The 14662-nt window shown below is 36.6% G+C and overlaps 1 protein-coding gene across 6 annotated transcripts in view; it reads left to right on the top strand.

The window, feature by feature from the left end:
- Positions 1-14662, top strand: part of PPP3CA (protein phosphatase 3 catalytic subunit alpha) — a 418815-nt gene that overhangs the window by 277101 nt on the left and 127052 nt on the right. Inside the window, exon 1 of one of the 6 annotated variants that reach the window (XM_016423040.2) lies at positions 10752-10851. The exons of 4 other annotated variants lie outside the window; for them this stretch is intronic. The gene's annotated coding sequence lies outside the window, so the exon portion shown is untranslated. Of the gene's footprint in view, positions 1-10751; positions 10852-10900; positions 11051-14662 lie in introns of those variants that run through there. One more of the 6 variants, XM_056803153.1, reaches the window with a different exon arrangement.

Raw genomic sequence — 14662 nt, forward strand, 5'->3', positions numbered from 1 at the left:
AAATAGTGTCATGGGGTAGAACCCTACTCCTTGACCTGAATGTGTGCACCCACCACTCCTAAATTCAGGTCATTGCAGAAAAACTTCTTTTAAAAAAAAGAGTGCTACAAAATAACATTATTCTGGTTGATAGATTTCTCCCTGATAAGTCATATTTTCCCTCTCTTTGTATGAGATTCAATCCCAGGAGATACAACCCTTTCTCAAATATGTTGCTCTAGTACTGTGCAAATTTCCCTCAGGGAAAACCCATAAGACCCCAGTCTCTTATAGGTGTGTGATCTCCCACTCCCTCATGAATGTTACTCTTAAATTTCCTTTTCTAGATGAAGAACCTCTTTCTACTTATTTTTACCCCATTTCCCCGCAGTTGTAACTCTTGTTGAGTGATTAAAGGATTATTATTCCTTTACTTATCACTTGTAGGCTGAGCCTTTCTGCCTCTGACTTCTCTTTCTTCTCCCCAGTCACATTGCTTCCTATTTTTCTCTCTCATTAAAAATCTTAATTCACTTGTACAGTATTCTAAAATTTAGTCCATATGACACTAAATCAATTCTTTACATTTCATAATCCTCACTTTATTTTCTGTTTATGGAAAATATCATATAAATAAGAGAGTATTGAATTAATTGCTTAATATTTGCTTTATAATTATGCCTATTTACCATTCTTGTTTTTCTCTTTTTTGAGAATGTTTATAGGCAAATATTATCATTTCCACATTTTGTATGCATATTATGCATGTGTGTATGAATATCTCAAATGTCTGTTTTGTCAAAGATACTCCTTTTCATTGATAATTGTACTAAGCTTTACATTATATATTACTTGGGGATTGTAGCTTGAGCTCTCTTGGTTTTTTTAATATACTGTATTATGTTCTCTACTTCAATTTCCTAATTCCAAATTCCTAAATTCCTAATCCAAATTCCTAATCCTTGGTTCATAGTAGACATTCCTTTCTATTTGTAAGCCTGCATGTATGTACTATTTTCTGTTTGTTATTAAAATTGTGAAATGTAACCACAACATGCCTTGCTATTTCATATTATTATTTTTTTTTCTTTCCAGTGTATGCCTGTTTGTATTCAAAACTTCTCTGTGTTTTTCTCATCTCCTCAAACCCCCCTATAGCATGATATTGTCTTTCTTTTTCATTTATCATGTTCTGAGCAAACCACAATTACTTATGTTTTTTATGTTAATTACTTATTATGTTTTTTTTTTCTTCAATGACAGTTGCTTTGATAAGTATAGAAAGAATAGATTTCACCTTCTACTTTTCTTCTGCCAAATTTTCTTCTACTTCTGGGTTTGGGTTTTAAAGTGTTATTGCCTTTCTCAATACCCCTAGTTGTTTAAAAATTCTTTTTTATGTTTCTATTTTTTTTACTCTTTTTTTATTCCACATTGAGAACTCTGGTTTTTGATGTACTTTCATTAAAATATTTATATTGACACTTTCCTTTTTGAACTATTCTAGAGTTTCTTTCTATTATTCTATAATCTCGGATCTGTGATATATTCATTTACATTGAGGAATCTTAGTTTACTTTTCTTTATTGTATAGTTCTTATTCATTAGAGTTTATCTTCTTTTTCCTATTTTTTTTTGTCTTTATGAAACTTTCTCTTAGTTCGTCAGCTTCTGAGTTAAGTTTTTCTCAGACTTTTTTTCTTGGTCTATGTCCTTTTAATTTATTTATCCAATAGTCTTTTGTCTTTGTTTTATTTCTTCACTCTGCTCCCTCTTCTATTATTACATAGAGTCTGAAGCAGGCAAACCCAACAGCTTCACATTGGAAAGTACTAACACCTAGTACTAAGATCTGGTCCATGGAAAAAACTGGTAGGAAAAAACTGGTGCCATCTTCCAATTCTCTTTTCCTCAGGCACAGTACACTCTTCATTGTCAACTGTGCCAACAATACCTCTTACTTTCCCCCCTTTCCTTGATATCTCTCCCTTTGCTCTGCCAAAAAAAAAAAAGTTTGTTTCTTTTCATGCAACAAGTGAGTTTGTTCCTCCTGAGTCACTGTAGTAAAGGGAGAGAGAAAGCAGGTAATCCTATACCCATGGTTGTACTGGAACCTACTGAAAATAGATCTTGATTGTGGTTTTTTCAAAGTGATTATTTCTCAGAAATTGGCTTGCTCTGTGGCAAAGTAGGGACATTAATTCATTGTTGGTAGCATTGTGAATTGATCCAACCATTCTGGAGGGCAATTTGGAACTATGCCCAAAGGGCGATAAAAGACTGTCTGCCCTTTGATCCAGCCATAGCACTGCTGGGTTTGTACCCCAAAGAGATAATAAGGAAAAAGACTTGTACAAGAATATTCATAGCTGCACTCTTTGTGGTGGCAAAAATTGGAAAATGAGGGGATGCCCATCAATTGGGGAATGGCTGAACAAATCGTGGTATATGTTGGTGATGGAATACTATTGTGCTCAAAGGAATAATGAACTGGAGGAATTCCATGGAGACTGGAAAAACCTCCAGGAATTGATGCAGAGTGAGAGGAGCAGAACCAGGAGAACATTGTACACAGAGAGTGATACACTGTGGTACAATCAAACATAATGGACTTCTCCATTAATGGCTTTACAATGTCCCTGAACAATCTGCAGGGATATATGAGAAAAAAAAAAACTATTCTCAAGCAGAGGACAAACTGAGGGAGTAAAAACACTGAGGAAAAGCAACTGCTTGACTACAGAGGTTGAGGGGACATGATGGAGGAGAGATGCTAAATGAGCACCCTAATGCAAATACCAACAACAAGGAAATGGGTTTGGAGCAAGGACAGGTGATACCCAGAAGAATGGCAGGTGAGCTAGGGGAGGGGTGAAGGGAGGAGGGGGTGAGGAAAAGAAAATGATCCCTGTTTCAATGAATAATGTATGAAAATGACCAAATAAAATAATGTTTTAAAAACTTAAAAAAAAAAAGAAATTGGCTTGCTCTGTTCAGTTTGTGGATTGTCTAGACTTGAGAAAATGATAGAGAAATGTTTTTTGATGCAGAATAGACTTATAGGTGTGTCTTACATTCATTTGTACTTTGGAGAGCCCATTGTCAAACATTTTCCCACACATCTCTTTTTACACTAAAAGTACAAATGGTACTTCTGATTGTGCCAACACATTCAGTGCACTGAGGAAAGGAATGCTGTATTGGATTCAAATGTATTAGTTCCCCTGAAATTTCATGTGTTAAAAAAAGGTGGTATTTATGACTCTGCCTTATAATTTTGTTCATTTAATTTGATGTATATCTGGTAAATACTTTCTTTTTCTGAGATTTCTAGGTTTTGAGAACTTTGAGAAAAATAACTATCCTGCCATTTTTCTGATGATGTGATTTATCACTTTCAAAAGAATAAATGCAAAACACTAATACTAGTTTAAAAAGTTCTTAATAACTAATAAGACAAACACAAATAAAATTCTGAGGTATCACTTCATCTCCAACAGACTAGAAAAAGATAATAAACAATAGAAATAGTGTTATCAGGCCAATGCGGAAACAGGTCTATCATTACCTTTCCATCAGAAAGAACTATTTACTGGTCTGACAATTCTGGAAAACACTTTAGAATTTTAGGACTAAACTGCCAAATCCTCAGACCTAGTAATTTCTCAACAAAGAGGTTAATGTAATGGAAAGAAAGGTCTCCTATACACCAAATATTGAGATTAACTATTTGTCACAGCAAAAAGCTAGAGAACAAACATCTCACAATCAACTGGAAAATGATAGGACAAAGTATTGCATATGAACGTTATGATATATTATTGTGATATAAGAAATAACAGTAATGATTTCAGAGATTTGTGAAGACTTTTTATCTTCTAAAATGCAAAAAAATGAGAACCAATAAAATAATGTGTACAGTTGACAATCATAATACTTTAATTGAAGATAGTGCCATTCAACAGAATTCAGAACAAATACAATGAATGACAAATTCTCTTCTCAGATGACTGATCATAGAACATGCTTCATCTTCTCATTTCTGTTATCAGTTAGATTGTTTTAATTGCTCAGAGGACAGAGCTCTGTGCCTGGAGTTGGGAAGATGTGAGTTCAAATGTAGCCTCAGACACTTCTCAGCTATGTGGCCTTGGGCAAGTCACTTCACTTTTACCTATCTCAGTTTCCTGTGAAACTGTGATAATAGAAATCTGTGAAAGTAGGATAACTCCTACCTCCTAAGGAGGATAAAATGAAATAATGTTGATAAAGAGCCTTGCAAACCATAAAGCACCATATGAATGCTAGTTATTAGCATTCATATTGTTGTTGTTTTGGGGTAAGAGAGGGAATTGTAAGTGCTTACTGGAAAAAGATTCATGTGAAAAAATTTAAGATTTCGAAAAGAAATTAGCTTGGGTCTTTAGGGGAGGGAACTTTGTCATTATAAAAGAGAAAAAGAAAAAAAGTCACACATAAGGATGTGAATAAAGAAAAAGAATTATAAGAGAACTCATTAATTATGTATCTTAGTTTCACAAAGCTCTTTCTTCCCAAAAGTCATGTGAGATTGGTAGTATTCTTATAGAGTACTCAAGGTAAGCTCCAAATTGGGTCTCCACTGATTATGGGATCATGAATTGACAATTCAAAGGGACCTCTGAAGCCATCTGGTTCAACCCCTCATTTTACATTCTTAGTGAGATTATTTTTGTTTTTTTGAATTGAAAATATTTATTTAATTAATTTAGAATATTTTCCCAAGGTTACATGATTCATGTTCTTTCCCACCTCTCCTCTCCCCTACCCCTGTAGCCAATGAGCATTTCCATTGGGTTTTATATGTGTCATTCATCAAGACCTATTTCCATATAATTAATATTTGCACTAGAGTGATCTCTTAGAGACTATATCCCCAATCATATCCCCATTGATCCATGTGATCAGGCAGTTGTTTTTCTTCTGTGTTTCTACTCCCACAGTTCTTCCTCTGGATGTGAAAAGCATTCTTTCTCATAAGTTCCTCAGAATTGTCTTTGATCCGTTGCATTGCTGCTACTAGAGAAGTCCATTACTTTTGATTGTGCCGTGGTGTATCCATCTCTGTATATAATGTTCTCCTGGTTCTGCTCCTCTCACTCTGTTGCAATTCCTGGAGGTTGTTCCAGTTTACATGGAATTCCTCCAGTTCATTATTCCTTTGAGCACAATAGTATTCCATCACCAACATATACCATAATTTGTTCAGACATTTCCTGATCAAAGAGCATTCCCTCATTTTACAATTTTTGGCCACCACAAAGAGCGCAGCTATGAATATTCTTGCACAAGTCTTTTTCCTTATTATCTCTCTAGGGTACAAACCCAGCAGTGCTATGGCTGGATCAAAGGGCAGACAGTCTTTTATCGCCCTTTGGGCATAGTTTCATATTGCCATCCAGAATGGTTGGATCAATTCACAATTCCACCAGCAATGCATTAATGTCCCAATTTTGTCACATCCCCTCCAGCATTCCTTACTTTTTTTTGCTGTCATGTTAGCCAGAGATTAATTTTCTTGCTCAAAGTTATGTACTTAGTAAAAGTCAGGGATGGGATGTAAATCATGTCCTGTGACTCTGAAACCAGTGTTCTTTCCACTGTGCCATAAGAATGGATTCTGATCTGGAAAGTTGAGAATGAAGACATATCACATAGACTTTATGACAGTCATCATCACAATGCCTTTTGTCAGTTAGATGCTTACAACCAGTAACATTTTACAACTAAGACCAAAGCTTTCCCTAGGGATAATAACAGCATGACGTAACCCTCTTTCTCTAAGATCTTGTCAGCTCCTACTGGTTTAATTATAATCTCTATACAAATGACTCCCAGATCTAATATATCCAGACTCTGGCTTCTTTCTATATCCCCAGCTGCCTAGTAGACATTTCCATTTGCATGACCCATAGACATCTCAAAGTCAATGTGTTCAAGACAGACATGCTAAAATATATGAATAAATATATTATCTTTATAATAAATGTATATATACATATGTGAGTATGTTTGTATATATATATATATATATATATATATATATTGTTATGGGGAATATTGATCTATTACCTACAGGTGTTGATGTATATATAATCTTTCCCAGCCCTAAACTTTTTTCCCTTTCCCAGCTTACTTATTTTTGTTGAATACAACACATCCTTCTGCTTTACAATCTCAGAGTCATCTTCAATTCTTCACCCTCCATAAATTCTTTATCTATTCAGTCACAAAATCTAATCTCTTCTACCACTACCTCTTCCATAGATCTTGCACCTTTCTCCTTCTCATTGATGCCACAGTCAACAAGCAAAGTTCAAGTCTCCTCTTATGTGGACTTTGTAAACCTTCCCTATGGGTTCCCTACTTCTTGTCTCCCATTTTTAATCCATCCTCTATATAGCTGACCAAAAGGAAATATTCCTGAAGGGCAGGTTTGGTTATGTCACTCTTCTGTTCACGAAGTTCCATTGGCTCCCTGTTATCTCCATGACAAAATACAAATTCCTTTGTTTGGCTTTTAAACCTTTCATGACCTGTCTAGAGCCTGTCTTTCCAGGCTTTTAAAAATCATTGTTGTAATGTAATGATTTCCCCAACTGCATTCTAGCCAAATCCAAATTGGCTTTTTTGTTCTTCTTCATACATAACTTTCCATCTCCTGGCTTCATTATTTTTGCAGGCTTTTCCCCACACTGGGAATGGACTCTTTTCTCACTTACAATCCTTAATTTCCTTCCAAACTTCACTTAAATGTCACCTTTTTCATGAAGCCTCTCCTGATCTCTCTAGCTGTAGTCTGCCACTCTCCCTCTCCCCAACCTATCTCCCTCAACCCACCCAAAATTGGTTTCTATTTACCTTGTACACACTTTAATTTTAGTAACATTGATAATGCTCTTTTTCTTAAGGTTTTAGTTTCATATATCCACCACCTAACAGTTTCTGTCACTTAACAAATATTTAATATGTATTATAATATAATAGGCATTTGATATATATTTAGTTGTTTTAGTTGTGACTGTTGATGAGAAAAAAAGTACAAATACTCAAGGAAAACCATTCAGTTTATAAGAATTCCAAATGATATACTGACCTATGCCAAAAGGCTTTAATTGTCCTCTAGGTTTTTTTTTCCCCTTCCAAACTGCATGGTCCAGACAAAGCATCTATTTAGCACTATTCTTGAGTATGAGATTTTTTTTAGCATCTTCTAAATAGCTTCAAAATAAAAATGAGCCCTTGTTTGAGTGATTAGCAAGAATTACTCTGCCATTCCAATCATGGTAACAACTGGAACTCACTAGAAAACTCTCTACAACCATATCTATTTATTTTCTTTCTCATCAGTCCTTTGTGATTGTCTAGCTGGAAATTAATCTGTTCATCTTTCTATGAGTTTCTTTTATCATCATATAAAAACATTTTATACCTCTTTAAAATTTTCAAAGAGTTTTACAGATACCTCATTTAATATTGACAACAATCCTGGGAGGTAGATACTATTGTAATTCTTTTACAGATGAGGAAACTGAAAGAAGTTAAGTTATTTGCCCAGGCATATGCAACTCATAAGTGTTTAAGGTAGGATTTGAACTCATATGTTGGAAAAGTATCATTGTAGAACTTTTCTTTTAGCCAGAATCTGCAAAAATTTATAGGCTGAATAGAGCCTGGTCTAAGACCTAGCTCAGAAACTCTCCCTGATATACAGGTACTAACTTTGGTCTTTTATAATCCAAGACCCTGATATAAAAATAATATAATATATGAAAAATATATTCCCACCAACCTTCTCCAAATCAATGGAAAAAAACAGAGTTTTTGACCCCATGCCATCCAAGGTGTATGAAAGCATTCAAATAGCCCGGGCAAGGAGGATCATAGCATGTTTTCCTGCTGCCAGGTCTTTCTAGATGGGTTTTCATTATGATGCTCAGACTTTTTGGTAAGATTATCATCTACCTTGACTGTTTTCACTCACATGCTAATTCTAAACAAAATTTTTGATAATCTTCTACTTCTGGGTCCATCTTCTGCCGTTCCTCAGCTTTAACACTACTAGATCATTCAAATAGTGACAGAGTTAGAGCTGGCTGGCACAGAATGAATCACTTGACAAAGATTAACTTTGTCAGCTATGTTGTAAAAAATTAAAGAACCCAGAAGTAATGAGATGGGATGCTTGCCTTTGATCCAAACAAATACTCGTTGGTTGGCACCAAGGATCCTGGTTTCCTTTGAAGTTCTTGACTTCAGACATGGATTTAGCAATATCTTGACAACTTTTAGTCGTTAAAGGTCTTATAACAGTTTTTATAAGGGTAAGAATGTATATCTGAGTTGCCTTGAAGGGTTCTAGCACAGATAATTAGATTTTGCTTATATAAAATTCCTTTTGAAGTCCTCCAAGCTTAAGAGATTGTTTACCTTCTGATTCAAACTCTTAGCTCAGAGTTTAGCGAGTTTAGCTAACAGCTATTTTCCTTTTCTCTTGGGAACATGAGTGGTGGAGAAGTATTGGTTTGTAAGGTTGGTAAAGAGGGTTAAACTGCTAGGAGTGTCAGGGGCCTTATGAGTTTGTTCAGCATGATAATCTCTGTTTGCAACATCAACATTTCCACAGTAACCAAGTAAGCTTGATGTCCTCAGTGGATAGGCTAGGGGAAAGAAATAAACAGTAGGAATAACTGAAGCCTCAAATAATCTGTGTTCTATCTCAGCTAAAGATCTTCTGTAAATACCTTCTTAATGACAAGTGTGGAAAGAGAATTCTGGAAAGTATATTAAAAACAAATTTTTCTAATCCTTCCAAGAATTAGAATCAAAGTAGATTAGATCATCCCTTCGGTGAGCTTTTTATAGTCATTTCTTTTCCAGTTTTCCATGCTCCACAAAAGACCTTTATACGAAAATTATTTCCATCTTCAAGGGCTTGATCCCTGTTGTCATTTAAATATTTCCTTGATACTTCACTCATCAGTTAAATGCTTCCATTTTTATGCATTCGGGATCACATCAGTGTGGTCACTCCTTCCACCAGTTTAGACCACAACTGTTCTATTCCTCCTGTGTGACTATTCTCCATGCCTTCACATAAATTTTCCATAAATTATCTGCATTATATATTTCTACAGATATTTTAATATTATGTGGCTTACCAATGTACCACTTGGTTAACCACTTATTATCTCAAACTTAAAAAAAATGATAAACTTTATCTTCTGTATTAGAATAAATATTAAGTATCAGTTCCAAGTCAGAAGAATGATAAGGACTAGGCAACTGGGGGTCAAGTGACTTCCTCAGGGTCACACAGGTAAGAAGTGTCTGAGGTCATATTTGAGTTTGTCTGTAGGCATGGCTCTCTATCCACTGAGCCACCTAGCCATCTCTTACTTTCATTTCATGTTTGACCAACTTCCATTTCTGGTAATTGTACAATTACAAGTCCTTACTGATAAAATGCTTAAAATCACACTAACACTCTGGGACAATAAGTATATTGGACATTGATGGTAATGGGAGGGAGTTTTGCTTTGGGTACTTATGAGTATGGTGAATTTTCCCCTCGGGAAATCAACAAAAAATGATGTCATTGCTAAATTAATGACTGTACTCAGAAGGTCAATGAGAGATGTACCTCTCTACTGTTCCTATTTGGTGGCAGGGAAGATGGTGAAATGCCCTAAGTGAAATGTGAAGCATCTTCTGGTCTGGTGTGCAGCCAGCTAGATACTACGGGCTTGCATCAGCCAAAGGGCAGGAATTACAAAGATAAGTAGATTAATTTTCCTCCTGGTCTGGAGCCTGGATTAAGGAGATACTGTTAGAAGGTTCCTGGTTCAGGTAGGAGGAACTGGCCTCAGTAGTATCAGATCAAATAGCCAGATGGCCTTAGTGAATGGAAATTGTTACAAAAAGACTAATAAGGTTGTTCCATTTTTCATCTATTGTGTTCCTCTTGGTATAAAGGTGAGCAATTTCTCCTACTTTTACCTACCTATAGTGTCCCCTATTGTTTGCATGTCTTTTTTTTTTTTAAACCCTTACCTTCTATCTTGGAGTCAATACTTGTGTATTGGTTCCAAGGCTGAAGAGTGGTAAGGGCTAGGCAATAGGGGGTTAAGTGACTTGTCCAGGGTCACACAATTAGGAAGTGTCTGAGACCAGATTTGAACCTAGGAGCTCCCATCTCCAGGCCTGGCTCTCAATCCACTGAGCAACCCAGCTGCCCCCTGTTTGCATGTCTTTTGAAAATTTCTACAATTTTTTTTTTCCTGGAGGCCTTTTACATTCATCACAGATACAAAGCTAAAATTATCTTGGTTGACAATTTAGAAGCATATGAAACTTAAAACCCCATATGATTGGAAATTTTGGCTTTAAATGATCACTCTTGCAAATATTAATAATATGGAAATAAATTTTGAACAATGATACATGTATAACCCATTGGAATTGCTCTTCAGCTCCGGGAGGGGGTAGGGAAGGGTGGAAGAAAAGAACATGAATCATGTAATCATGAAAAAAATACTCTAATCGAATTAATTAATTAATTATTTGAAAATCCCACCTCTGCTCAAACACCAACTTCTATGCTGATCCCTTGTGCTTGCTACTATGTTTCCACACCAAATTGCTTTATTTCTATTTTTGCCTACTGTAAGAGAAGGTTTGAGATCTTGAAAGGAAATGAACTTGGAAGAACTAAAAGGATTCTATAGCAGTGGGGGATGGACAAAAAGAATACAGAACTTTGGAGAGAGAGAGAGGAGTGAGCTGATCCAGGAGTTAAAAACTGACTTCTGTCTGGAAACACACACCAGAAAGGTTGGCCCTGGCTAATTCCCTGATCCAGTGATCTCTTTCCCTGTGATTCCTGACCCTAGACCCTCACAAGAAGACAAGCCAATTGGACAGGACTTTGAAACATAAGCTGTCCACTAAGAAAGATTTCCATTAACCTCCTTGAATTTGAACTTGGGGACACTTTCTGTGCAGCCAAGAACAAGAATCCCAAGAGGGTCAGGTGAACCAAATCTGATCTGTCTGACTTTGGGGGAAGGGTATTTGTTAGATAGGGACCTCTTCTCCCTCCTTCCTTCCTGAACTTCACTTCCTTACCCTCCATCTGCCCTGTTCCCTTTCTGTATTCCCTCAATAAATTTTGGTTAATAAGACCCAAGAACTGATTCAACTATTACTAGAGGGAAACTTGGGATTGAGGAAGAAGAGAAGTGACATTTCTCTCCCCAGAAAGAAGACTTATCACCATAAGCCTTTTCAACAAGATGCTTTAGAGAACCCAGCAGTTAAGAGTTGAAGGCAGTCATAGTGGGGGGTTTGTCAGAGAGTGCTGAGGGGGAAAAGACAAACCCATTCCCTTTCTCTCCCTTGGCTTATCAACATCACCTCTTCACTCTGTCCCTGCCTTAGAGGGGGAAACTCCATTCCCTTTTTTCACCTTTCTTCCTTTATCATAAATCTACCCCCTTTTTACCCTTCTATTATAAATGACACCCCAGAACTTAGAAGGATCCATTACCAACTGCCATTCTCTGACAGTTGGAACTCTCTGGGCAGGGCAGCCATCTTAAGGGATTGTATACAGGGAGTCAGTACATAGAAAACAACTATATCAACAAAAAGGGACAGCTATAACAAAAAACCAAAATGATCCAAAAGATATTTTGGACAATGTTGGTGGGATCCATCTTGGCGTATTGGGGATACTGCTTTATTTATAATACCATAACTGGTATGATTAATGTTACAATTGGGGCAATATTCAACATCAATAAGTATTGGAACAAACTGCCATTTGAAATATCAACATTATGGCAGACTCGACCATGAGCATATCTAGCTCTAGTGGCTACTGGTAAGGCATGTACATACACCACAAAGGGGATTAAGATAATCTTGGGAAAGAAGGCTATGAACAAAATAATAGATAACAAGCTAGAAATATTATTCTCCCAAATGCCAATTATAACTGAAATATGCCAAGAATATAGCTGAAAAAGAATGGGAACCTGGGGAATGAGACTGAAACAGTGACTGGGGAGATGAAGGGCACTGAAACATCCACTTTACCAACAGCAGTAGCAGTGACAGTGTGCAATAATAAAGTTATGGTAGATAAACAAACCAGTTATGAACCTGAGGAAGTCCTGGGGGCACACAAAATCATGGCTCTCGGGGATTTTGCCAAACTGACATCAGTAATACTGCATTGCAAAGGTGCATAAGTCTTTTACCACTCAAGACTTAGACTCTCTGAAATGCAGGATACCCCAATTTATATCTGAACCATTTAAAAGTTTAAAAGAGCTGAAAAGAGCACTCAGACATGAGCCTGATTTCAGGGATGTAGAAATCCTGCTCTCTGAACTTTTCATGCCCCAAGAACACAAAAAATTTATTGACAAGACATGCCAAGATGACAGTCTTACCAGTTGGCTAGAAGTATATGAAGATTTTGATTTTACAAGACCATTAAATATGACTTATCTTTAAAAAGTTAGGGAGGATTTGTTATAAGCAATAAGATCTTTTTGTGATAGACCTAATGAATGGGGAAAATTTGACAAATTGCAATGAGAGAAAAAAGAGCACCCTTCCCTGTTCCTTGACAGACTTCTCGAAAACGCTGAAGCCATCTTAGGTTATAACCAAGATTCACCATAATCTTAGTGTAGATACTTTTATATTTAAACATATCTCCCAATACAATAGATGTTCTCTGAGAATAGGGACTATTTTTTACTTTCTATCCCCAGTATAGTGCAGTGCTAGTTACAAATAGGAGATATGTAATAAGAATTTGTTTGTAGATTGTATATTGAGAGATCCCATTGGATTGATGATGAGAGGATTTGGGTTCAAATTCCAGATTTGATTATTTTTCCTGTGGCCATGCCTTAATATCATAAAGGCTCAGTTTCCTCATTTGTGAAAAGAGAGGTTGGTCCAAATCCTAAATTTAAATGATTACATGCATATTTTATGTCCTAGTTCAGGTCCTTATCACCTCCAGCAACAGTCTTCTAAATGATCTCCCCACCTCAAGTCTTCCCACTCCAGTGGGGTACTTTGTGTACATTTTTTCCCTAACATGTTAAGTAGGACCGTGTTAGCCTCCCCTGCTCCCATTCAGTTAATTCCAGTTTTCTGTAACCTCCAGGATCAAATATGAGGTCTGGAAGCCCTGCCCTACTGTCCATCCTGCTGACATTCTCCTCATTGCCACAATACCCTGTGATTGATTCAGCAACACTGTTCTGTCTTCTCTTGATAGTCAGTGCCTTTGTATTGTCTGCCCCTATAATCCCCCCCCACCCCTGCCTCCTGACTGTACACTCTCCCTCCTGACCTTAACCTTTTAGAACTTCTGACTGTCTTAAAGACTCAGCTCAAATCCCCCCTACTGTAGGAGGTCTTTTCTAGTCTTCCCCACACCTAGAAATACTTCCTCTAAAACTGTCTTTCTTCTCTTCTGTAGGTGTCTCATGTACCAATTTATTTAAATCTTTTCTCCCTCATTAGTATGTAAGTTCCTTAGTTCCTTGACTACCACTTCTGCCTTCCTTTGTATTTCTAGCACTTAACTGAGTTTCTTTCAAGGCAACATGATGTCATAGAGATCACACTGGTTTTATTGTCTCAGGATTTGGGTCCAAATCCTGGATCTTCTGATTACTCCTGTGGCCATAGCCAAGCCCACTACCCAGCACATTATATTTGCCAAATGATTAAACAAATGTATTTGCCTTTAAGTTTTGCATTTTTCTAGGCAAAGGAAAAGAGTTGATTGGCAGTCCTGTTTGTAGCCAAACATATGGCAAACATTTCTAATTTTAATTGGCCAAAATTAAGCTAAAGTTGAAAATGGAATTACTAATGAATTGTGAGTTATCATGAGCATATTTGAAGCTGTTGTATGTTTCCCACACCTGCATTGATTAATATCCTTTTTGGGGATCAGTCTGTATACATTCCAGATGTCACAAGGTTTGTATACTTTGCACTGAATTCCTCAAGTCAATTTAGTTATTTCCCTGTAGTACACTGTACCCTATAACACTAGCATAGTTCAAAAGCAGTGTGCACATTTGTAAAGACAAATGGAATGTAAATAGTTTACAAGCCTTGGTAAAAGGATGCTAATATCCTTAAAACTGGTGAAGGCCACATTTTGAGTTCTGGAGGAGATAGCCCTTTCTATATCCATTTTGAACCCTAACAGATCTATAAATTATAGCCCATTAGTCATTTCTCTGTCCCACCACCCCCATATCTGCCTATCCCTTCCCTCTACTCCATTTTAATGGGGACAAGCATCATCTCCAAAGTAGTTCTTCGAATCTATAAGTATATTTTTCAGCCAATTTTACTGAATCACATATATCTGAGAAATAAGCAATGTCCTCATTGGAATAATGTTTCTACTTCTTTGCCATTAGAGAACTAGCCATGTAATCAAGAGACTTGAGCTCACGTCTTGCCTCTGACCCATATTTGTTCTGTGACACTTGACAAGTCTCTTAATCTAGCATTAATGCCTCCCAGGCATTAAGCTTATAAATGCAGAACTGTTGTGGGTATATTTAAAGAGGGAGTTTCCTCACTGAGTGTTCCT

Source organism: Monodelphis domestica, chromosome 6 (assembly GCF_027887165.1).
Source record: "Monodelphis domestica isolate mMonDom1 chromosome 6, mMonDom1.pri, whole genome shotgun sequence".
Classification (NCBI taxonomy): Eukaryota; Metazoa; Chordata; class Mammalia; order Didelphimorphia; family Didelphidae; genus Monodelphis; species Monodelphis domestica.